The sequence below is a fragment of the Bos taurus genome, chromosome 24 (genome assembly GCF_002263795.3).
Source record: "Bos taurus isolate L1 Dominette 01449 registration number 42190680 breed Hereford chromosome 24, ARS-UCD2.0, whole genome shotgun sequence".
In the NCBI taxonomy this organism is placed as follows: Eukaryota; Metazoa; Chordata; class Mammalia; order Artiodactyla; family Bovidae; genus Bos; species Bos taurus.
The window spans coordinates 1,999,234-2,024,290 of NC_037351.1; the positions used below are offsets into that span (position 1 = coordinate 1,999,234).

The following is a 25,057-nucleotide window of genomic DNA, read 5'->3' on the forward strand; positions in this document are numbered from 1 at the left end:
ATAGACAGGGAGGCCTGACGTACTGCAATTCATGGGGTAGCAAAGAGTCGGACATGACAGGGCAACTGAACTGAACTGAACTGAATATCCAATGTCTAAACAAGTTACTTGCAAGTGGTTAAGAGAGGAAGTGAAAGTAAAGCACAGGTAAGGTGGGAATACAGACTGCAAAATCAGAAAAATGTCAGGTACATCTGACCTTATTTTCCATACCTTGTAGGCAACAAATAATACCTTCATTGTTGTTTATTTAAAAGCTAAAAGTCCTCATGAAGATGAACTGATCTTCCCCAAACCATAATTGAAGAATGATGGTCTGCTCTCTCTCCTGGAGTAATTTCATCCTACTTTCTTTGACACATTCTTCCTACAGAAAAGTCTTCAAGATTCAGGGAACAAGAGCTTGACATTCTATCACTTACTGCTGTTTAGTCAGTAAGTCGCGTCTGACTCTCCGTGACCCCATGGACTGCAGCCCGCCAGGCTCCTCTGTCCATGGGACTCTCCAGGCAAGAATACTGGAGTGGGTTGCCATGCCCTCCTCCAGGGGATCTTCCCGACCCAGGGATTGAACCCCCATCTCTTACATCTCCTGCATTGGCAGATGGGTTCATTACCACTGTACTCCCTGTCTCTGGGTTGGTAATTCTTGTAGTCTCTCAGATTTGTCCTCCTTATTATATTTTCTGTGGTGATCTGTGGTCAGTGATCCTTGATGCCACGGTTGTAATTATTTGGGGCACCACAAACCCCACCCACACAAGCCATTGAACTTAATCCTGAGCTTTCTGCCTGGCCTCTGAAGTCCAGTGGACTTGCAGGTACATGGACTTGTTAAAGATAGTTGAACATCAAATGAAGTGTTTAATAGTGTTTTTAGAAGAGAAGAGTACTAAGCATGAACACAGTTTGGCCTTCTAAGCATCAGTGAGGCAGAAGTCAAAACAATACTAAAAACCAGAGAACAAACGTGTGTCACGTTAAACACAGCAAGAGGGTAAGGACAGGAAACGTTCAAAGAGCAAAGAGAGGTCAACTCACTTTAAATCCAAATTAATGCAGCAGGAAAGAAAAGACTAAAATTAAATTCTGAAATGCTCTAATCGTATAGTGATATAAAGCTTGCATGAGGGTCACTGATGATAAGGGGCTTTTGAAAAGTATGTTCTGAGCTGGTGGCTTATTGTAGGTGTAACGCTGACGTTGCAAGTCCAAGGGAACATGAGCCAGGGACCACGCTGAGGAGACAGCCCAGCAAGTGGAGGCCTGGGCGGGGAGTGGTCGGGAGGACTCCCTGGGACAACCACTTGGAGTCTTAAGAATAGGTCTGGGGGCTCCCCTGGTGGTTCAGTGGTTAAGAATCACCTTGCAATGCAGGGGATGTGGGTTCAACCCCTGGTTCAGGGGAACTAAGATCCCACATGTCTCAGAGCAATGAAGCCTTCCTGCCAAAATGACTGGAGCCCCTGAGCCACATCCAGAGAGTTCATGCAAGCCACCCAACCCCCATGGGACACCGTGAAGGTGCCCAGGGAAGCAGGGTGCCCAGTGCAGATGACCCACAGTGAAGGTGCCAAGACTAAGACCCTATGCAGCCAATAAATAACAAAGTTTAAAAAACGGAACGAGTCTGGGTGCAGGATGAGGAGTGGGGATACTCTGAGAGGAGGGTCAGCAAAACAGACCCACCCATGATGGACACAGGGCACCCGAGGTCCTCGGGACCAGGGGATGTGAGGGGGAGGTCAGGGGTCCACCGGAGGGGCACTAGCGACCGTGCAGGCCTCCCTGGAACAGTGAGTCAGGGCATCTGTTAGGTCACAGATGACCTAGTGAGGCTACAGAGTCTGAGGATTCCTGGGTTACTTCCTCTCTATCAAGGACTTGTTTACCGCGGAGCCCTGAGAATCCTGTCCATACATTTAACATCCAGCGGCTCTCCTAAGATGCTCAGTAGGAATTGATCTTGGACTCTTGGCTCCTTAGAGCACCATCTGTCCTTTAAATCTTGTGACCCGATCTCCCATTTTTAAAGGACTGTCACAGATCTTTTGCACGTTTTTGTTTGGGCCTTGCTTTGTCCCCTCGTCCAGAAACACAACAGGCTTCTGTTGTAAGGGCTCCACTCTTCTGCCCACCATCTACCCTTAATTATTCTGCACATGCTTTTGTTCTTTCTTCTTTTCTCACGACCCCTTTCCTGTCCCGACTGTGTGGTCAGCAAACTGCCCCCTCCACACGTCCTCCTGACCTTCATGTTGATGCTTTTTCTCCCCAACTGTTTTCCTGGTTTCTGCAGCTCACTTTTCATCTCGTCCTGCTGTCTGAGAAGGACTTGTGTGATCGCATGGAGAAACCAGTCTCCAAAGAGGCCCCACGTGTGCCCTTCATACAAGAAGTGCAGCATGGAACCCCCTCTGAGCCCCTGACCAGCGAGCGGCCCCCAGACACGGGGCCACTTCTGCTTCCTCACTCTTGAAAAACAAACACATCACCACCTAGGTTACTGTCTATGCCCTGATTTTACTTCCTTAAATAACATATTAAAAAAATAGATATCAAAAATATAGTCCTTTCAATAGTGTCTAAAGGAAAGAAAATACGTGCTTTTATCTATTGTGAGTTTTTCTCTTGAGTTCATTTCAAATGAAAAAGCATCAAAGACTCTGTAAGAGGACTGATATGCATTTACACCAAGGGCTGCAGTTTCCAGACTCTTCCAGGTGAAGGCTCCATAGCAATTGCTTCAAACATTTTGCCCCAGATGCCGGAGGAATGCTCACTTCCCCCAGGAGTTTTGACTCTCGCAAGGGCAGGAAGGGGCAGCGTGGGTCCAGGTGGGGGATGACGTCCTGGGTGTGGGGTGGTAGACGTTCCCGGACTGCTGGCCAGGCCCCTGCGCTTCACGAACCGTGGCTGACTGGACAAATCCACACTGCTTTTACCCATCGTAGAGTCAGAAATCTAGACAAATACCGAAGTCAGTAATTTTCATTGCCTTTCTCTCTACTTTGCTATTTGTGAGATAAATCACTCTAGGGAATTTTGTGTTGTCAGAGGTCGAGGTGTCAGAGGTCGTGGGAGAAGTCCCACCCACACTCAGTTCAAGATCAGGCCAACAGTTCGAGGATCCTGACGACAGCTGTTCAATCCCTTTTTAAGCACAGTGATTTGCAAACAGAAAGAGGAAGTATTCTAAATTAATTTAGCAAAAGCTGTGGTTCGCAACCTCTGAAGAAGCACCACTTATGGGAGCTGTTTCCAGGACCGCAGTGGAGATTGCGTCTGAACCCAGACACCGGATTTTAAACAAACCTTAAGTAGCGACCCACTGCTGACATAACCCAGAAAACTGCGTTTTTCATGCAGGACAATTTATAATAATAACTCCTCAGAATTCTTTTCTCAAATAAAATGAATTTTGCTGATCCATGTAAAGTAAGCCATCATCCTATTACTGATTTTTCCACCAACATTTGCACAAAAATCTCCAATTCTAGAAATGTTGCTCTTTAGACCTTCTGATGGTGTGGGGTTTACCCCATTACATAGGTTTTTATGTATTTCCGAGTGCAATAAGCAATGGTTCCTATGCAGATAGCATCTATGTAAACAGGAGCATCCGGTTTGCTTCCTGGACTTGCCTGGGAGCAGAGCTCAGCAGTTCTCTTCCTCTTCAAAGGGAAAATCCACTCCTGCAAGATACTACTGAGAAATTATTCTTTTACTAGCAATTTTAGTGGGGAGATCAAAGAGGGAACAAATGATGCTGTAGAACACAGATTCCCTACTAAATGCACCATTCCTCCAGAATTCTCTGATGAGAGCTCCCTGGTCACCTTCAAACAGCTGCTGCAAGTTATCTCTGAGAAGGGGAGGCAGGCTGGACTTAATCTTGTCACTCTGGCACTGGCTTTGAGGTTTATGACTTTATTCTGCAATTATCTACTGGATATATTTTTTTCTTCTATTTTTTAAGAAGAACATAAACATAATTTCCCAGGCCCACGAAAGAAGACAGAGGACGGTTATCTCTGAAAGTCTGGGAAATGTTGAACTAGATGGTATTTCCCGTCATTAATTCTCAAGGGAAAAATGCACAAAATGAACAAATACTCCTGACTGAACTTGCACTGGTTTTTATACAGCACCTAATAGTTTGTTTTCTTAATTTCTCCTTGACCACAAACATTTTCCCAGTTTCCATATATCCCACAAACATTTTTCTCTTAAGGCTATGTCTGCAGAGAAGGATGTTTCGGCAGGCGTCAGCCAAGCACAGGGTTGGCCTCTGGTACATTACACCATTTCATGACTTGCCTTTTTCTTCTCTGTGACATTTATAAAAAGGTGCTTCTAGCACAAAGTGCTTCACAGGAGAAATATCAAGAGTGAAAGAGAGTGTGTACAACCCCCAGGACAAAGGGTTCCCCGTGTGCACGGCTCCTCCACGGCTGAGGGCTGCCGGCCCTTCAGCCCGCTGTCATGGGGGCTCCACCTTGCGTCCAGGTGTGGGGATGCGAGGCTGGATGGTCAGAGCAGGTGGGAGACGATCCAAGAGGGATGTCACAACAGACGAGGCTTTCTGTGAACACTGAAGGGTTGGAATCTAACACGGGCGCTCTGTGAAGGGCTGCAGAAATTCTAACGAGGTAGCCTTGTCTTACACAAGCCCCTAGACTCCTCACGGGGGACGGGGCACAGTTCTGGAGACATGAGCCCTGTGTTCCCCTCTCTGCCAGCTGAGGATTAAAGCCAGCTATTTCTACTTTTCATTCGGCTTTGGTGGGCAGGGAAAGCCAAGATTCTGGCCTGCTACAAGGTTACCTGCTCACAGTCTGCCTTCATCCTGCCTTTGTGTAGCTCACGCCTAGCTTCCTTTGGAATTTATAGGGATCTTGTAAAGCAAGGATGCGTGGGAATCATTCTTAGTGGGGAAACCAGCTCTGGTTTGGTTGACCTCTGAATTCTCTTAGTTAAAAGCAGAGCTGACAGGAATCTGAGGTTTCTGGGCAACAATGCTGTCCTGGCCCAAGTTCAAGACCACAAGGGGTTCTGCCCGTCAGGGAGGGCAGACTCTGGCCCGTGTGCTGCATTTCCCGTCCTAGCCCCCAGGTCGCTGGGCTGAGGAGTTATTTGGGACTGGATCACATCCCAGTCCTCAGCTTAGGTTCCCGGCTGCCTTCCTACTAACAGAAATTGACCCAAGATTGTTTAAAATGAAAACAAAAAAGTTAGGGAAAATGTATTGACGTGACAAGTTTAGGAGGTAAGGGGAACATGTAAAATGACAGAAGGCATCCATCCCACGCAGTTGTCTTTAAACAGCATTTGCGATTTGCCAGTATTAAGCTGAGAAAGGCTGGGGAAATACCTGCCTGGCAGCGAGCTAGTTCTGCACAGTCTCTTCTTTGGCCACCTGATGCGAAGAGCCGATTCGTTGGAAAAGACCCTGATGCTGGGAAAGATTGAGGGCAGGAGGAGAAGGGGGCGACAGAGGATGAGATGGTTGGACGGCATCACTGACTCAATGGACATGAGTTTGAGCAAGCTCCAGGAGATAGTGAAGGACAGGGAAGCTTGGCGTGCTGCAGTCCATGGGGTCATGAAGAGTCGGACACAACTGAGTGACTGTACAACAAGTTTCTTCTTGGTCATGCTCAGCACGGGCTTGCAGGGGTCAGTTTTCAGTGAACAGACCATTTCCACTGAAAGGGCACAACCTTTGCTGGTGGACATTGGGGGCCTCCGTCTTGGACATACAACCCATTTCTCCTTCCCTGACGGTTCCACCCTTGTCTATGGCAGAGTCAAGGGCATTTCCTGGGCATTGACCCCAGTGGGTTTCCCCTGAAGCAGGATTAAGACCACTTCAAGGGTGCAGGCAAGGTTGGGAAATAAAATTAAAAACAGTTAAGTTGTATTTAACTCTTTTTGACCCCATGGACTGTAGCCCACCAGGCTTCTCTGTCCATGGAATCCTCCAGGCAATAATACTGGAGTGTGTTGCCATTCCTTTCTCCAGGGGATCTTCCCTGTCCAAGGACTGAACCCCGGTCTTCTGCACTGGCAGGTGGATTCTTTACCTCTGAGCCACCTGGGAAGCCCCAAATTAAAAACAGAATCTCCCAACCCAGAAGCCCTCCCCGTGAAGGTAATAGAGAAAGAAAACAGGTTTACCATCGAGACAGAGTTAAACCAACGCATGACACACGTTGCAGGTCACCTGTAGAGTGGCGCCAAGGCACAGCGGGCTCTCCCTCTGGTCCAGCTGGGCAGACCTGACCTCTGCACACGTGGTCTCTGGGTGCAGCTGGTCCTCAGCGTCTAATAGCATACAATTCATCCTGAGTCTATCTGGTAGTCAGGGTAACATCTGTGCAAGTGAATCAGCTTTATGGAAAGGACAGATAAGCTTCTCACGCTTATCTTACGACAGGAGGTCATCCTGGAACTTGGAGTCAGGCCCCACTGATGCTGGGCTGCTCCCTGACCCTCCAGGAAAGTGGGAGATAGGGGGCTCATCACCGCGATGTTAATTCCCAAGAGATGAGCCACATCCTTGAGGAAGATGGTCCTGGTCATGAAGTTCAAGGGGCTTCTTCAGTTTTTACAGAGGTGTAATACATGTCACAAAGGTGAAGACCCAGGACAGGGCTTCTAAGGTCCAAGGGCGGAGTGGGACCTTTTCTCATCTTTCCAGGGGGAAGATGATTAGATTTTCTTTGGACCCCTTTTCCTCCAGTTCTCAAACTAGCCTGAGACTGGTGAGCAGCCCCACTCCCACTCAGGGCGAGGGATCCCTCTGGGCAGGTCTCCCAGATGTCAGCCTCCCAGGGGGCTGATTCAGAATCCTGCCTGCACCCCTGGTTCACAAGGGCCACGTGCATCTCACGTACAAAGAATGCCTATTGGGTCAGTTCCTGCCCAACCCCTTGCACTGATGCAGTGAAACTGCATGGGCTGCTGAATTATCTTCATGCTTCTGATACCTTATCATTCCATCAATCCATCAGTCTATCCATCCATCCATCCATCCATCTATCCATCCATCCATCACCCCTCCATCCATCCATCCATTCCATCGAATACTTGCCACATGCCAGACCCTGGTGTGGACGCTAAGATTTCACAAGCAAACAAAACCACTCTAGTTCTCATCCTCAGAGAAACCTCTACTCATCTCAGGGCTGAGTGAACTTGTCTTTGCTTCTACTGAAGCAAAGCACATATGTGAACCATCCAATAAACCAGACCTGTCCATCTGTTACATCATCCAAGAATTCTTCAAGTTAAATGATACCTTATTGTAACAATTCAAGCTGTACTAATGTGGTTTGAGATGAGTTTTATTTGTGTTCTTACAATACATCACAGCTCTATTCTCATAGAATTGGACAGTCTTACCACTGGGACAGCCTCGAAAACAGTGGGTCATATTCAGGCACTTAAATATAAACAGAACTCCGTGTTTTAAACAACCCACTTAAAGCGCTCCCCTACCGTGGGAGAGACAGCACAACCCTCATCACTTGTGTTTAATCGAGAGCAGAAATGTGACTCTTGTAATTCAATTTCAAAAGCTTGTTCAGTTCCCTCCGAGAATTATTACATTAAAGAGAAGAGAGACTATTAATCATTCCTGGCCGGGAGGTTGCATTTAAGTATTAGTGGGGAATTAGAAATCCCAGGAAAAGATGTTTGCAACCGCTCTGGTGCTTCACTGAGTCATCCAGGGTCCCCTAACTGTGCAGTCACGTTGTGCTAATCTGTGGAGCTCTTCTTTATGGACGTTATTTTGCATCTTATTGAAATTTCAGATAGAGTATCAATTCCAGCGAGGTGCTCATCAAAGGAGAGAAACTGAACGTTGCGCACACGGTGTTACCAACAGAGCGCAATAATGGGTTTGCAGATTCCTTTTACGCCAGATCTTATTCTGTGCATAAACATAATATAATTGGTGATCCATTGCATTTAACCACATGAATAGTCACAAGCTTTATTTCTGCTATAATATAAAAAGCGTTCATTTTGTTTCTGTCTGTCTCATTTATATTTTTCAGCCTCCAGATTGTGTATAAATAATGTAGCTTCTTCCTAACTCCTTCCTTCACCTTTGTAAATTCCTCTCTTCAGTAATTCATCTCCCTTGGTGTGTATAAGTTGTGTATGTATTTTCTTCTGTCAGATTATTAACTTATAGATGACATTAACAGTATCCTATTAATGTCAATATTCAGTGATAAGTATTATTGAAATATAAAATGCCCTTCACATTATAGACATTTAATAAAACTTGTTTAAAAAAAAAAGGAAAAAAGCTCTTAGGTGAGTGAATTATCACTTATAAAAAGAAAATATCCCTTGGCAGAACAGTTATCAACACTCTTTAAACTGTAAATTGACCCAGTTGAGAAGGAAAAATATCATTTGATGAGTCGTGCGATTAGTTCCTTTAATGATGCAACTCTAGTGATGGAACAGCTGGCCCAGCATCTAGACCGAGCTCGAAAGCAAACATACTCATCGGTGCCTGGGTATATTTACCTATGTGTGAGCTCTTGTGGGCAGTTAAGTTCTTAGATTTGTACTCCTGAGTCTGGTTCCTGCTTTTGCGGTCACTTAATAGACTTCATTAAGAGAATCTCAGAGTCCGTGAACCTCCCAGGTTTAGAGAGATGGAGCTGAAACATAAATAACAAGTGGGATATTTGGTCCTAAGATCTGTATAACCACTGTGCTTTATATTTTGAGCTTCCTTCTTGCCCATTTGATGTATGTGAATGGACCCTGTGTGTCTCTCTCTCCCACATACAGATCTGGCCAAAACTGCGATCCTGAGAATGTGATACTTCTTAATGTTTGTTATCATCCTGCCAGATTCTAAGGCTTTACAGCAATTTCACATGCAGGATGTTAGGTCTTGACTGAATAAAACTAAATGCCTATTTGGCAAAAAAAAGAAAGGACCTGAGACCAATGCCTCATGGGAAGTAGGGAATCTCATCCCAGGTCAGTGGGAGCCACGGGCTCCCTAGCACTGCCCCCGGCACCACCCCCAGTCGCGGGCGGAACCCTTAGGACTGGGAGGCCGGCCTGGTGTCGGGGCCCCTGGGACATTTTCATGCTTTGTTCTCATGTTGTCTTCCCAGTCACTCTGTGCAGTAAGCAAAGCCTGCCCTGAACAGTCTCAGAGTCACCAACTCATCTGAGGTCACAGGCTGCTATTGACCAAATTGTGCCCCAAATTCACCTGTTGAAGCTCTAACCCCCACGTGGCTATGTTCTGAGATAAGGCTTTCAGGAGCCAATCAAAGTTAAATGAATCATAAGAGGGGGTCCCGGGTCCAAGAGGATCCATGGCCTCATCACAAGAAGACCTCTGTGTGTGTGTCTCTGCCGTATGAAGACCCAGAGAGAAGGCACCATCTACAAGCCAGGAAGCTGGTTTCCACCTCAAATGGAATTGCCCAGCAGCTGGATCCCCAATTCCTGGCTTGAGCAGAGAGACAGCGCACAGCCCTGGTGAAGTGAGACCCAGCGCTTCTCCAAGACCAAGGCTCTGAACTGCCTTTTGGTAAGAGGAGGCACCAGCCCTTTCTTGAGACATTTCGAGAAGACGTCTGCTCTTCTGCCCTGTACCTTTTATCTCATCTTTTAAAGAGATTTAAATATGTTATAGTGAATCACACAGGAGCTGTCTGGGCTATGGTTGCCAGATTCTCATCTTTCCACTGAGCTCCAGACGACTCGGGGAGGTCTAAGCGTGTGAGTGTCCCTCCAGTTCGATGCCTTCTCTTCCTCCTCTCTGACAAGGAAAGGCAGCTGCCAGCCACTCCTGAGAGGCTTTTGTGTTACACGTGCTTAGACTGTGAAAGGTGTGTGCTTGTGACTAACACACCTTCAGCTGAGAAATTCCGTCTCAAAACATTGAATAAAAAAACCATCTTACACAACTTTTCTGCCAATTTTGGATACATAACATAATATTCGTGTCAAATTTCAAATTAGTCAATGTGTTTCCTTCCCTGTGTGTGGCAGGGTGGTAAGTAAAACTAGTAGAAGTTAAGGGAAAGGTCCTTTCTGGCTTAGAGAGTTTGTGTGGATTCCCAGGAAGAAATAAAATATTTGTATCATGAGGTAGCAAAATAGCAAATTAGAACTTCCAAATGCTCATCAGTCCAACCAGTTAATTTCAATAAATAATGATGGAAGTTAGTGTTCCCCTTCAGGTGGGTATCTGTATAAAGACACTTCTGTGAATAGAACATATCTTCTTTGACTTCGATCATGTAGCAACTTATTTTCCTGCGTTCTTCATGGGGATTTTGCCATTTTCATTATAAAGCTAAGGCATGATGAAATTAAATGTCTGATTTAAATCTAATGAGAAAGTTATTTTTAATTCTCTTTCCGACAGATTAGTGTCAACGTTTAAAAATAAACAGAGTTCATAACAAGTAATCAGAACTGAGAGCATGGTCCTGTCAGACAAATCACCTCCTCTTTATTCAGAGTCTGAAATGCTCAGTTAAAATGTCCACATCACCAGTTTTTTAGACCACTTTCACAGATAAATATAACCAAAATACTTGAAAGCTTTTTTATGTGTTCAGTGGTTATAAAAAGTCATAGGGTTGCTAAGATCTTGGAAACATTTCTTAAGTAATTAATAGTTTTTGTCCTAGCTCTCTAAAGATACCACCATCATCAACAACGGTCACATCATTGGCCCTCCTCTCCTATGGCTCTCCTGCTGCCCATAAAATAAAGCCCACAGGTCTTATCCTGGTCTGGGGTCCCTGAGGGACGCGGCCTGCCATCCTCTCCAGACCCTGGTCTCCACGTCGTCCTTCTTTCTGTTTCAGAAGACCTGGGTTTATTTCCATTCCCTTCCAGTGTCCGCCCATCGTCCCATCTGACCGTTAGCATCACATGCACCTGCTTCCTGGACCACTGTCTACGCTTGCTCTGGACTTTCCTCCTAAGCCCATGGCTCTGAGACCAGACCATCCATCAGAGTCATCCTACCTGGACAGAACAACCCGGTTCACTGGCCCCATCCTACGGCTCCTCAGCCTCTTGGCGGACAGATGTGTGCAGATGCTCACCGTGGCTATGACGTGTCTGTGGACCCTGACAACCCAGCGGACCAGCAGGAGAGCAAACGTGGGTGCAGAAACACAGGGAGCCTTGGTGCACGTGCCCAGCCATGCCACCAGCCCAGTGTGGAGAAAAGGTTCAGCTCCTTAGTTTCTCCTTCTCCAGGATATAATTTTGAATTTGCTGTGTATCCTTCCTTTTATATTCTATTTTACTAAATCTACTCCCGGAGCAACTCAGACTAAGTTTCTAAAGAAAGGGCCAGTCATCACACCACCTGAGACAGACACCCCAACGCTCAAGTTGTGTGTTCAGTCGCTCGGTCCTGTCCCACTCTTTGCAACCCCGTGGGCTGAAGCACACCAGGCTTCCCCGTACTTCACCATCTCCTGGAGCTTGATCAAACTCATGTCCATCGAGTCAGCAATGCCATCCAACCATCTCATCCTCTGCCGCCCTCTTCTTCTCCTGCCTCCAATATTTCCCAGCATCAGGATCTTTTCTAACGCGTTGGCTCTTTGCATCAGGTGGCCAAAGTACTGGGGCTTCAACCTCAGCATCAGTCCTTCCCGTGACTATTCAGGGTTGGTTTCCTTTAGGACTGACTGGTTCGCTCTCCATTCAAGCGCCAGCACTACCAGCATCGGCGGCCACATGGGTGAGAGCGTGAGGTGAGAGCCCACAGCAGCACCCTCACTCCCTTCCCTGTTTCCCAGTGTTCAGTTTCACAGTTTGGGGGTCTTTACCAACTCTTGGAGGCTACGGCCACCTGTGAACCGAATTGGAGTCTTGTTTCTTTGAAGAGTTCTCTGTGGCCTGAGAAGTGAATGTCTTTTCAACATATTTACCTCCAACTTGCCATGGAAAATTCAAAGAAAGGAAAAAAAACAAACCCTAGGCTAGACCGTTTGGTTCTTGATGGCAGGACTTAAGTCCTATTAAAATCTATATCCCCATTACTCAGAGCAATGAACCACATGGAGGGAACACCCTGAGCTCTTCTGAACAAGCTGGCTGAACGGTACGGTTGCACACATTATTCCCTGGGTGTTTCTAATAAGCCATGGGGTCTCCGTGGAGACTTGGCAAATTAATGACTGAATGAGTAACTGTTGCACAGTGTTTGCAGAGGCACAAAAAATTTGCAGGGCATTTAGAAGGGATGAATTTACTCAGCTCTATTAGAAATGTACTGACTTGTTCCCATATGAAAATTTTTATAAAATCATGCTTGTGTTTATGTAGAACTCAAGATTTGGATTTTAAAGGGAGGTGAGATATCAATCTATTTATGCAAATGTTCATAATGCATTATAATTATTTGTTTTTTCTTCTTCCTAGAGAATAAAAGCAGAGATATAGTCATTTTATCTTGAAATAACTTGGAGCCCAAAGCTCCAAGTATATCATAAATCAAGACAAACTGTAGTTATTAACATTACTTGGTCCAAACAAAGTTCCATTCTATTCAGTTTTTCTCCTTAAATAAGTTAGAGTAGTTCATTTAGGGGTAATTAGATCCTCACATATTTTATTGGATCTTCGGAGGATATAAAATCATAAGAGATAAGCATGCTTCTGCTGGCATAAGCTTCTTTTGGGGAGAGGAAAGGAAGATGCAAGAGATGGGCGTGTGGTGTGCAGAGGGTCCTGGTCTCCCACTGGAGTAGCTGTGAGCTCCTCTCACTTAACAGGTGAGCACAAGACAGACTCAGAGCCGGGAGCCCGGCCCCAGGCTGCTTCCGGTCCAGGAGAGGCTGCGCATGTCACTTTTGTTTTTCCGCATTTCCCTCTTACCTGCAGCGGGGACCGGCTGTGTCAAGGAGATGGGTGACTTGCTTTTACCCTAGACCACTCTTTCCCTGTGGTTAGAAGGTCATAATGTCCTTTTCTTCTTAATCCCACCCACTGTCTTCACTTCCTCTGCTGTGTCTCTGCCCTGATATGTGCAAAGACCTCTGCATTTTTTGCACGACTGTCCCTTTCCCAAGGCTGTTTTCAAGCTTTGAGCACTCAGATATTTACTTTTTAATGAAAACCTACCGACATCATTTCTCTGCTTCCTACATTTCGTGGGCTCCATGATGCAGATTGAGGACGCAGATCGTTGGCGGACCCTCCAGCTTCTGCAGTCAGTTTCTCCCAAACTCTCAGGCAGCTCCCCGACCTGCCCCTCCCCCTGGAATACCGGTCTTCACACGCTCAGACAGGCCACTTCATTTCTTCTTCAGAGATGCGGGCATGCCTAGCCCAACACCTCAATTCTTCCCCTTCCCCAATCTTCCCGTCTCACATTTCCATGCAAGGTCACCCCTCCAGAAGATGCCGCCTCGCCACTCAGGAAGGAGAGGGCTCAGCTCTCCTTGACACCTTGTCACTCCCCCCACATCCAGCCTCAAGGCTTATTTCCACAATCATTTGTCGCTTGTCCGGCACCCGCATCACTACAGGAGGACCTGGGTCGCCATCCACCTCTGCCCCTTCTGCCCCATCTCCGCAAACAGCCCAGTGCTGGGCACCTCAATGGTAAACATTTGTTGAGTGATTGGAAGAAAGAAAGATCTTTGCCATGTTAAGTGTCTGGGTCCAAGTGTTCTTTTCTATCAGATTTGTGGACATGAAAATGCAGATAAGAATGGGCTGTCGTGACTTTGCAAACTAATGGAGAGGCCAAGCAGTGACAGTGCCTTAGAGCAGAAAGCATCAGAGCACGACAGGAAACGTGCACGAGGGCCACGCGCGTTCTCCCGATGCAGAACCGCAGCGTCTCCTTCAACTTTTAAGGTCAAACAATGCATCATTCTAAGACCTTTAAAGTGTATCTTTAGTAAAGTCTCCATTCCAGTTAATACTAAAAATTAGGGTTCAAAATATTTGCTATTTATATTTGAGGCGATTACTTCACTAGCATCTACCAAAACATCTTGTTAACGACTTTTCTAAGAAATCTAACTGTTCTGCAGCCCTTGTAAATATTGTCAACCTAACCTCCCACAGGGTGTCTGCACAGTCAGAGTTGGTGTCCCCATGGTTTTTCCAAAGAATGCTTTATATAAATCAGTTTATTATCATTGCTGTCTTAGATGGTGTTGGGGAGAGGGAATGTTTCCTTCTAGCCCATTTGGTTCTTTTGGCTGCTCTCATAATTAAATTGACAAAAGACAGATTAACAGGAGAAAAAACATTAATTTGTGTGCACAAAGATCTCCAATAAATAAGAACAAAGATGGGGCCAAAGTAGCCAGCTTTTCTACATTTTAGAAAAAGGAGGATGAAATGTGTGAGGAATTTACAGAACAAAGAAATTTAGGCTTGGGTGCTTAATTTATATTAAAAAAAAAAAAGAGTTTGGCCTTGGGGTCATAAAAGAGCAAAGAAATAACAGGTTTCTCTATGCGACCTTCTTGGCCCTAAATTCCCATCTCTGGTAATAAAGGTGCTTCTCTGCCCACTTTTAGAGAGAGAGAGAGACTTTCACATGGGAGATCCATTTCCTGTTCTCAGAGAGATGGAGGGGATGAGAGGCAGCTGTTTCTCTAGTAATTTACATCCAAAATAATCAATATTCCTCCTGCCATCTTGGGGGTGGCCTGCCCTGAGCCCACACAACAGTCAAGGAATTTTTAGTTGCTATTGTTTTTTAAATGGAAATCACTGTTTCTTTTATCTCTTCATTTGAGCTTGTTGAGTGGCGACTCATTAACTGATCAGGAGCAAGGCTGTATGTTCATATCAACAGTACTTTTCATTCATAACTAAATGAGCATTTTGACTCATAAAATAGCTACATGGAGTTATATGGGCCATGCAAAACCATCCATTCTCTGAGTGCTAAAAATTGATGCATCCGTAATCCAACCTCCCTTTCTTTCTACTTGTCAAATGAGGACTCACTACTGTCACTAATGTATTTTTCCATTCAGAGTGAAGCAGCTGGGGTCGGCAATCCACAGCCTCTCCTTCCTGACCTAGAGGTTAATTTTCTAAGGAAAGAAACAATGGCAGCCCCTGCTTTATCCACCAGAGGTCTGGCTTTCAGGATTATATAACGCATGGCTCCACATCTTTCCTAAATCAGCATAATGAATAAAATAATTAAGCACAGATAATGTTTGCAGAATTCAATCAGGATGTTAGTGTTTACATTGTAAGGACTAACATGAGGTTCAGCTCTTTGCAGAGAGACAGTAAGAAAGTCAAGGAAATGAAGGGCTTCCCTGGTGTCCCAGTGGTAAAGAATCTGCCTGTGAGAGCAGGAGACATGGGTTCCATCCCTGATCCAGGAAGATCCCACCTGCTGTGGAGCAGCTAAGCCAGTTAGCCACCGCAACTGAGCCTGTGCTCTAGAACCTGGGAACCACAACTCAAGCCAGCACACCCTAGAGCCCATGCTCTACAATGAGAAGTCACCCCGGTGAGAAGCCGGCGCCCTGCAACGAAGAGTAGCCTCCACTCCCACAACTAGAGCAAGCCTGGGCAGCGACAAAGACCCAGCACAGCCAAAAATAAAGCAAAATGCAAACAGCACTAAAAGGTTGAATCATAAGCAGCCGGAGGTTTGTCATCCCTGGGTCTGTTGGTGTGGTTCTGGCAGTGGGTCATTTCCTGTTTTGGAGCTGGGGACACTGCAGCATTTTCCGAAGGGAGGCTGTGGGTCCGCCCATCTGCATTTGGACAGGAATTATTTAAATGCATCTGAAGTCAACCAGAGCCCACATCCTAGAACAACATGCAGAGCAGCATCAACCACGACAGTGGAAAACCACAACTGCTGCTGGAAACTTTCCAAAATCACTTGTTCAGCGACCCTTGGCTTTTTAATGGTAAAAGAAGAGAGGAGTCAGCATTTCAAAATTCAAGCATTAGCATCCACTGGGGGGTTAAAGGACAAACACAGATTATGAGCCTAAAGACAATGATCCCATAATGTCAGGAACAGTTTTGAACTATCCCAGAGAAAAACACAAATCAACGACTTCTTTTTTTTGAGCAGAATTTAGTCACCTGTTCAAGTAAGCCACAAGCGGAAATTGTTAGACTAATCAGATCCTGGAATCTTACTATATAAATGGACATAATAAAGATGATGTTGATTAAAAGAGGTTTATGTTGCTATGTCTCTCACCTTTCTTTAATTTCAAAGTGGTTCCTTGTATAAAAATATTGAGATTAAGAAATAGCATTAATGTGTGCAAGTGTTCTCTAAGAGACACAAGTACACCTATTTTAAACCAATTTGTTCTTTTATGATGAAAGAGTAATTATCAAAACTGAAGTCGGGAATGCAGAAACCTAAGAGTAATATGAAGAGAATGAAACAGACAGGGCATTTTTAACTGTGATTAAGAGTTAAGAGCCTCAGCCTATTGTATTTTTTAGATTTCACACATAAGTGAGGTCGTACAGCATTTGTCTATGTCTGATTTATTTCACTTGGCATAATGCCCTCCACGTCTATCCATGTTGCTGCAAATGGCAAGTTTTTGTTCTTTTTTATGGCTGAGTAGTATTCCATTGGGCTTCCCAGATGGCATCAGTGGTAAAGAACCAAGCTGCCAATGCAAGAAACATGAGACACAGGTTTGATTCCCGGGTTGGGGAGATCCTCTGGAGGAGGGCATGGCAACCCACTCCAGTATTCTTGCCGATAATGCCATGGACAGAGTAGCCTGGGTGGGCTACAGTGCATGGGGCCACTAAGAGTCAGACACAAATGAAGTGACTTAGCATGCACACACTTACCTCTCCTGGGGCTTACTTGAGAAGAGCCAACAGAGAATATTCCTCAGGCTTCGAGGTGCATAAAAATGCATGGGGGCTTGTTAACCTATCTCTGGGGATTCTGGGTCAGCAGGTCTACTTTTGACATTTGTAACCAGCATGTCAGATGGTTCTGGAACAAGGTATCGGGTTAAGAAAAAACTACAATAACATTACTTCCAGCAATCTGCATGTTCTTTGCACATCATGGAAAGAGATCTTACTTAATTTTAGCTTGTACATTCATCTTAGGTACAGATTGGTGCAACATGCACAAAGTACATGTATTTAGCAATGGCTATAGAAGCCCAGGAAGAATGAAGGATGGAGCCAAAGCAAAAGAATACCCAGCTGTGGATGTGACTGCTGACAGAAGCAAGGCCCGATGCTATGAAGAGCAATGTTGCATAGGAACCTGGAATGTCAGGTCCATGAATCAAGGCAAATTGGAAGTGGGCAAACAGGAGATGGCAAGAGTGAACGTTGACATTCTAGGAATCAGCGAACTAAGATGGACTGGAATGGGTGAACTTAAGTCAGATGAATTTTAGTCAGATCTACTACTGTGGGCAGGAATCCCTTAGAAGAAATGGAGTAGCCATCATGGTCACAAGAGTCCAAAATGCAGTACTTGGATGCAATCTCAAAAATGACAGAATGATCTCTGTTCATTTCCAAGGCAAAAAATTCAATTTCATGGTAATCCAGGCCTATGCCCCAACCAGTAACACTGAAGAAGCTGAAGTGGAACGGTTCTATGAAGACCTACAAGACCTTTTAGAACTAACACCCCAAAAAGATGTCCTTTTCATTATAGGGGACTGGAATGCAAAAGTAGGAAGTCAAGAAACACCTGGAGTAACAGGCAAATTTGGCCTTGGAGTACGGAATGAAGCAGGGCAAAGGTTATTAGAGTTTTGCCAAGAGAACGCACTGGTCATAGCAAACACCCTCTTCCAACAACACAAGAGAAGACTCCACATGGACATCACAAGATGGTCAATGCCGAAATCCGATTGATTATATTCTTTGCAGCCAAAGATGGAGAAGCTCTATACAGTCAGCAAAAACAAGACCAGGAGCTGACTGTGGTTCAGATCATCAACTTCTTATTGCCAAATTCAGACTTAAATTGAAGAAAGTGGGGAAAACCACTAGACCATTCAGGTATGACCTAAATCAAGTCCCTTACAATTATACAGTGGAAGTGAGAAATAGATTTAAGGGACTAGATCTGATAGAGTACCTGATGAACTATGGACTGAGGTTCGTGACATTGTACAGGAGACAGGGATCAGGACCATCCCCATGGAAAAGAAATGCAAAAAAGCAAAATGGCTGTCTGAGGAGGCCTTACAAATAGCTGTGAAAGAAGAGAAGCAAAAAGCAAAAGAGCAAAGGAAAGATATAAGCATCTGAATGCAGAGTTCCAAAGAGTAGCAAGGAGAGATAAGAAAGCCTTCCTCAGAAATCAATGCAAAGAAATAGAGGAAAACAACAGAGTGGGAAAGACTAGAGATCTCTCCAAGAAAATTAGAGATACCAAGGGAATACTTCATGCAAAGATGGACTCGATAAAGGACAGAAATGGTATGGACCTAACAGAAGCAGAAGATATTAAGAAGAGGTGGCAAGAATACACAGAAGAACTGTACAAAAGAGCGTCACAACCCAGATAATCATGATGGTGTGATCACTCACCTAGAGGCAGACATCCCAGAATGTGAAGTCAAGTGGGCCTTAGAAAGCATCACTACGAACAAAGCTAGTGGAGGTGATGGAATTCCAGTTGAGCTATTTCAAACCCTAAAAGATGATGCTGTGAAAGTGTTGCACTCAATATGACAGCAAATTTGGAAAACTCAGCAGTGGCCACAGGACTGGAAAAGGTCAGTTTTCACTCCAATCCCAAAGAAAGGCAATGCCAAAGAATGCTCAAACTACCGCACAATTGTACTCATCTCACACACTAGTAAAGTAATGCTCAAAATTCTCCAAGCCAGGCTTCAGCAGTACGTGAACCATGATCGTCCAGATGTTCAAGCTGGTTTTAGAAAAGGCAGAAGAACCAGAGATCAAATTGCCAACATCTGTTGAATCATCGAGAAAGCAAGAGAGTCCCAGAAAAACATCTATTTCTGCTTTATTGACTATGCCAAAGCCTTTGACTGTGTGAACCACGATAAACTGTGGAAAATTCTGAAAGAGATGGGATACCAGACTACCTGACCTGCCTCTTGAGAAACCTATATGCAGGTCAGGAAGCAACAGTTAGAACTGGACATGGAACAACAGACTGGTTCCAAATTGGGAAAGGACTAAGTCAAGGCTGTATATTGTCACCTTGCTTATTTAACTTATATGCAGAGTACATCATGAGAAACACTGGGCTGGAATCAAGATTGCCGGGAGAAATATCAATAACCTCAGATATGCATATGACACCACTCTTATGGCAGAAAGGGAAGAGGAACTAAAAAGCCTCTTGATGAAAGTGAAAGAGGAGAGTGAAAAAGTTGGCTTAAAGCTCAACATTCAGAAAACAAAGATCATGGCATCTGGTCCCATCACTTCATGGCAAATAGATGGGGAAACAGTGGAAACAGTGTCAGACTTATTTTTTGGGGCTCCAAAATCACTGTAGATGGTGACTGCAGCCATGAAATTAAAAGATGCTTACTCCTTGGAAGGAAAGTTATGACCAACCTAGATAGCAGATTCAAAAGCAGAGACCTTTCCAACAAAGGTCCATCTAGTCAAGGCTATGGTTTTTCCAGTGGTCATGTATGGATGTGAGAGTTGGACTGTGAAGAAAGCTGAGCACTGAAGAATCGATGCTTTTGAACTGTGGTGTTGGAGAAGACTCTTGAGAGTCCCTTGGACTGCAAGGAGACCCAACCAGTCCATCCTAAAGGAGATCAGTTCTGGGTGTTCATTGGAAGGACTGATGCTAAAGCTGAAACTCCAGTACTTTGGCCACCTCATGCAAAGAGTTGACTCATTGGAAAAGACCCTGATGCTGGGAGGGATTGGGGCCACGAGGAGAAGGGGATGACAGAGGATGAGATGGCTGGATGGTATCACCGACTCGATGGACGTGAGTCTGAGTGAACTCCGGGAGTTGGTGATGGACAGGGAGGCCTGGTGTGCTGTGATTCATGGGGTCGCAAAGAGTCAGACACGACTGAGCGACTGAACTGAACTGAACTGATAGAAACCCATCAGCACACGCCTGTGGACACACTGCCTACTGCACCCTTACCCTCACTCCCTGAGTAGTCAGGCCACTCTCTCCTTGTTTAGTCTCTAGTAAACAATATTTAAAATATTCTACAGCCTGCATTGCTAAAACAGTGTTTTTTTCTTTCTTCCAGTCCCCATGATAAGACTGATTAAACTCTTTTTCAAGTAATATGAAACATTCTCTCAAGGGTCTGTAATTTCTGCCTTTGACTCTTTATAATCTTTAAATTTGCAAAAAGTGAAGTATACATTAATGAACATGAATTAGCTGTGTTCAGCTACATTCTCAGTGAGACGGTCAGGTGCTCGGACCATATCACCAAAAGAAATGAAAGATGATTACAGAGAAGTGTTCTCTGTAGATGACATCATAGTAGTGTTATTATTATTATTTTGAGAATCTGAGTGCTTGGAGGGATGGCAAGAGAAAAAGAAAGAAATTTAAATTTAATTTTTAAATATATAAGGCTTGTGATTTTTTTTATTTAATATTCAAAACAATCTTAATATGCTGATATTATCACTAACATTTCTAAAATAAAAAATATTGACACTGAAGGTTTAAGATCAGCCAATTCACACAGCTGTGATGAAATTGGGCTTCATGTCCCCCAAGCCTTTCTGACTCTAACCTCTGTGCCTCCTTTGGGCAACATGTGTGCTAAGTTGCTTTAGTTATGTCCCACTCTTTGCAACCCCATGGACCATACCCCACCAGGCTCCTCTGTCCATGGGATTCTCCAGGCAAAAATACTGGAGCGGGTAGCCATACCCTTCTCCAGGGGATCTTCCCGACCCAGGGATCAAACTCAGGTCTCCTGCATTTCAGGCAGATTCTTTACTATCTGAGCCATCAGGGAAGCCCAATGTAATACAAGACACTAAGTAACACTGTTTTGTTCAATCTTCAGCAATTTTTCTTCAAAATAACTTGTTCATAGAATCACAACAATTTAGTACTTGGTGAAATTACCAAAGCTTTATATAGTCAATGATCTTTTGCCATTGCCATTGCTAAGTCGCTTCAGTTGTGTCCGACTCTTTGAGACCCCATGGACTATAGCCCACCAGGCTCCTATGTCCATGGGATTCTCCAGGCAAGAATACTGGAGTGGGTTGCCATGCCCTTCTCCAGGGATCTTCCTGACCCAGGGATCGAACCCATGTCTCTTGTAGCTCCTGCATTGCAGGCAGATTCTTTACCACTGAGCCACCAGGGAAGAGCTTTATATAGTCAACGATCTTAGAATCCAACAATTATTCCAAAGAAGAGATCCTCAGAATGTAAGAGTCCACTGGAAAAAATTCTAAGAGTACTTAAGAATTGGGTAAGTGAGTTTGTCTTTTTGAGAATGTTCATAAAAAACTGCATGAAATGTGGATATGCATTGTGTGTGAATGTAACAATTCGTGCATCAAGAGTACACTTACATACAATATATGCTCACATGTGCAAGGAAAGAAATCGAAGTCTACACAAGTGATTGCTAGCAACCTTCCTTTGAAGGTGGGCCAGGCAGTCACCACTTAACAGCTGTTTCTCGCAGCCCCTTGGGTGTGCAGCTGTCCTGCAGGAGGCCGTGGGGAGCTCCACTTTGAAGAGGCCTCTCTGTCTGGAGTGTCTTTCTCTGCCGACAGTGGCCTTTCATTCTGGAGCTCAGCCAATCTCCTTGCCCGAGATCACCATTGTGATCAGGAACAGTAATGCTTCAAGCTCTGAGTGTGTTTTGAAATACGTATTTTTTCTGGAGTTGAGCTGTAGGAGTTGCTTGTATATTTTTGAGATTAGTTGTTTGTCGGTTGCTTCATTTGCTATCATTTTCTCCCATTCTGAAGGCTGTCTTTTCACCTTGCTAATAGTTTCCTTTGATGTGCAAAAGCTTTTAAGTTTAATTAGGTCCCATTTGTTTATTTTTGCTTTTATTTCCAATATTCTGGGAGGTGGGTCATAGAGGATCCTGCTGTGATGTATGTCAGAGAGTGTTTTGCCTATGTTCTCCTCTAGGAGTTTTATAGTTTCTGGTCTTACGTTGAGATCTTTAATCCATTTTGAGTTTATTTTTGTATATGGTGTTAGAAAGTGTTCTAGTTTCATTCTTTTACAAGTGGTTGACCAGATTTCCCAGCACCACTTGACCAGAAAAATAAATGACCCAATCAAAAAATGGGCCAAAGATCTAAATAGACATTTCTCCAAAGAAGACATACAGATGGCTAACAAACACATGAAAAGATGCTCAACATCACTCATTATCAGAGAAATGCAAATCAAAACCACTATGAGGTACCATTTCACACCAGTCAGAATGGCTGCAATCCAAAAGTCTACAAATAATAAATGCTGGAGAGGGTGTGGAGAAAAGGGAACCCTCTTACACTGTTAGTGGGAATGCAAACTAGTACAGCCACTATGGAGAACAGTGTGGAGATTCCTTAAAAAACTGGAAATAGAACTGCCTTATGATCCAGCAATCCCACTGCTGGGCATACACACTGAGGAAACCAGAAGGGAAAGAGACACGTGTACCCCAATGTTCATCGCAGCACTGTTTATAATAGCCAGGACATGGAAGCAACCTAGATGTCCATCAGCAGATGAATGGATAAGAAAGCTGTGGTACATATACACAATGGAGTATTACTCAGCCATTAAAAAGAATACATTTGAATCAGTTCTAATGAGGTGGATGAAACTGGAGCCTATTATACAGAGTGAAGTAAGCCAGAAGGAAAAACACCAATACAGTATACTAACGCATATATATGGAATTTAGAAAGATGGTAACAATAACCCTGTATACGAGACAGCAAAAGAGACACTGACGTGTAGAACAGTCTTATGGACTCTGTGGGAGAGGGAGAGGGTGGGAAGATTTGGGAGAATGGCATTGAAACATGTAAAATATCATGTATGAAACGAGATGCCAGTCCAGGTTCAATGCACGATACTGGATGCTTGGGGCTGGTGCACTGGGACGACCCAGAGGGATGGTATGGGGAGGGAGGAGGGAGGAGGGTTCAGGATGGGGAACACATGTATACCCGTGGTGGATTCATTTTGATATTTGGCAAAACTAAGACAATTATGTAAAGTTTAAAAATAAAATAAAATTAATTAAAAAAAAACCCATAAAAAAAAAAAGAAATAATTCTATTTAAATTACTGCCAAGGTTCCATATCTTGTTTGACATGGAAGGTTCACAGGTGCTTATTAAATTATTATAAAGTAATTAAAAGATTCCCAAGTAGCAAGTATAAAGTTTTCCTTCTTGCCATAAACTGCAAAACTGAGCAGAAGGGATGACACAATCACTTTAGGGCATGACACAGATTGAAATTCTTAAGAAACAACCACAATTTAAAAAAAATAAATAAAAAAAAAGAAAAAAAATGAAATACATATTTTTTAAAGTGTTGACATGATATGGGTGAGAGGAAAAATAAAGTGTAAAATATTTCTCTCTGAAATGCATTATCCTTATCAAAAATTGCTAATGGGAATTTGTGATATTTCAGAGTTCTAGGTGGTAGCTACAATTTTCTATTTAGCATCAGAAAAACCAGAGTTGCACCTGAAAGGAGCCCCAAATAAACCACAACACATCAGTCTTTTAAAAATGAAGATTCTGAAAATGTGTTCTGCTAAATGAACAGAACCAATAAGTCAATCTGAGCAACTCGCTGGATTGGAGAAGAAGGGAAACCGAGGAGCCCCTTGGGCAGACTCGCATCTCATTAGATAGAAGGGAATTGCTGTGCTATGTCACAAAGTGCTCATTATAGATGGATCATTGAACATGCACAGTCTTTCAGAAACTTTCCAAAAGCTACAAGAAAATCAGACATACTGACTACGGAAGAAAATTTTCAAGAACTATTGTTTTATGGTATCACAAAGATGGTTGAAAATTATCATTTAAAAAAAAGAAAGTAGCATTTCTATTTTATCATAACACATTTTCTTAAGATCCCATGAAAAAGAAATTTCCCCTGCATACAGCAGAGGTGTCCTCATAGGGTGAAAGGGCAAATTTTGAACTTATACCTCTTAAAATAGCATTATTGAGATATAATTAACATACTATAATACTTGTTCATTTAAAGTGTTTGATTCTATGGGTTGTAGCATATTTAAAAGGAATTATACTTACAGAATATCATCACAATCTAATTTCAGGAAAGCCATCATCCCAAACTGGACAAAGTTGATGTCAAATAAAGGAAGTATCTATTCATGGAAAGATCTCCAGTCTGGCTTCATTTAGGGTCCGTTTGGTTATTAGGGGCCCCTGCCTTACTTCCATGTACTGTAGGCCTACTAGGCGGTTATGAGATCATAATCACCAGGTTATGAGGCTCAGGGAGGGACTGGCGCAGGAAGGTTGGCGAGGGGGTTGGTTGAGTCCAGTTTGCTGTGTTCCTAGGGAACAGAAGAGGCACGGATGAACTGATTCAATCTGGAGCCTCTCGTTCCACTGATCGGTCTCTGGGCTCTTCATCTCTCCTGTGCCCTGGAAACCATCTACCAACCACTCTGAGCCCCGGGTCGGGAAGACCCCCTGGAGAAGGAAATGGCAACCACTCCAGTATTCTTGCCTGGGAAATCCCATGGACAGAGGAGCCTGGCGGGCTACAGCCCGTGGGGCCACAGAGTTGGACATGACTGAGCAACCAGCACTTTCACTTTCATTCTTTCTTAACTAAAACTTCATAAAAATCAAAGATAAAGGGCATCTTTAACCTAAAAAAAAAAATGTTTTCTACAGCAGCTTTAGTCAGCAATGAGAAAAGTTAAAAGTAGTTTTAAGTTTTCTATAAGCACTCAAATGATTAAATACTAAATTACTTTCAAAGTATATGAACTCCAAGGCTCATATAATTTTACTAAGTGCTCTGTTTACATCTTACTTTAGATGAGTCAACTAGGGAACCTTTCCAACAGAGGCT

General features: G+C 44.0%; 1 long non-coding RNA gene across 3 annotated transcripts in view; it reads right to left on the reverse strand.

Moving 5' to 3' along the window:
- Positions 1 to 24,602, reverse strand: part of LOC112444174 (uncharacterized) — a 47,092-nt gene extending 22,490 nt beyond the window's left edge. For all 3 annotated transcript variants that reach the window (XR_009492683.1, XR_009492681.1, XR_009492682.1), the window contains exon 1: positions 24,262 to 24,602. This is a non-coding gene — a long non-coding RNA (uncharacterized lncRNA). The remainder of the gene's footprint in view (positions 1 to 24,261) is intronic.
- Positions 24,603 to 25,057: the final 455 nt, after the last annotated feature.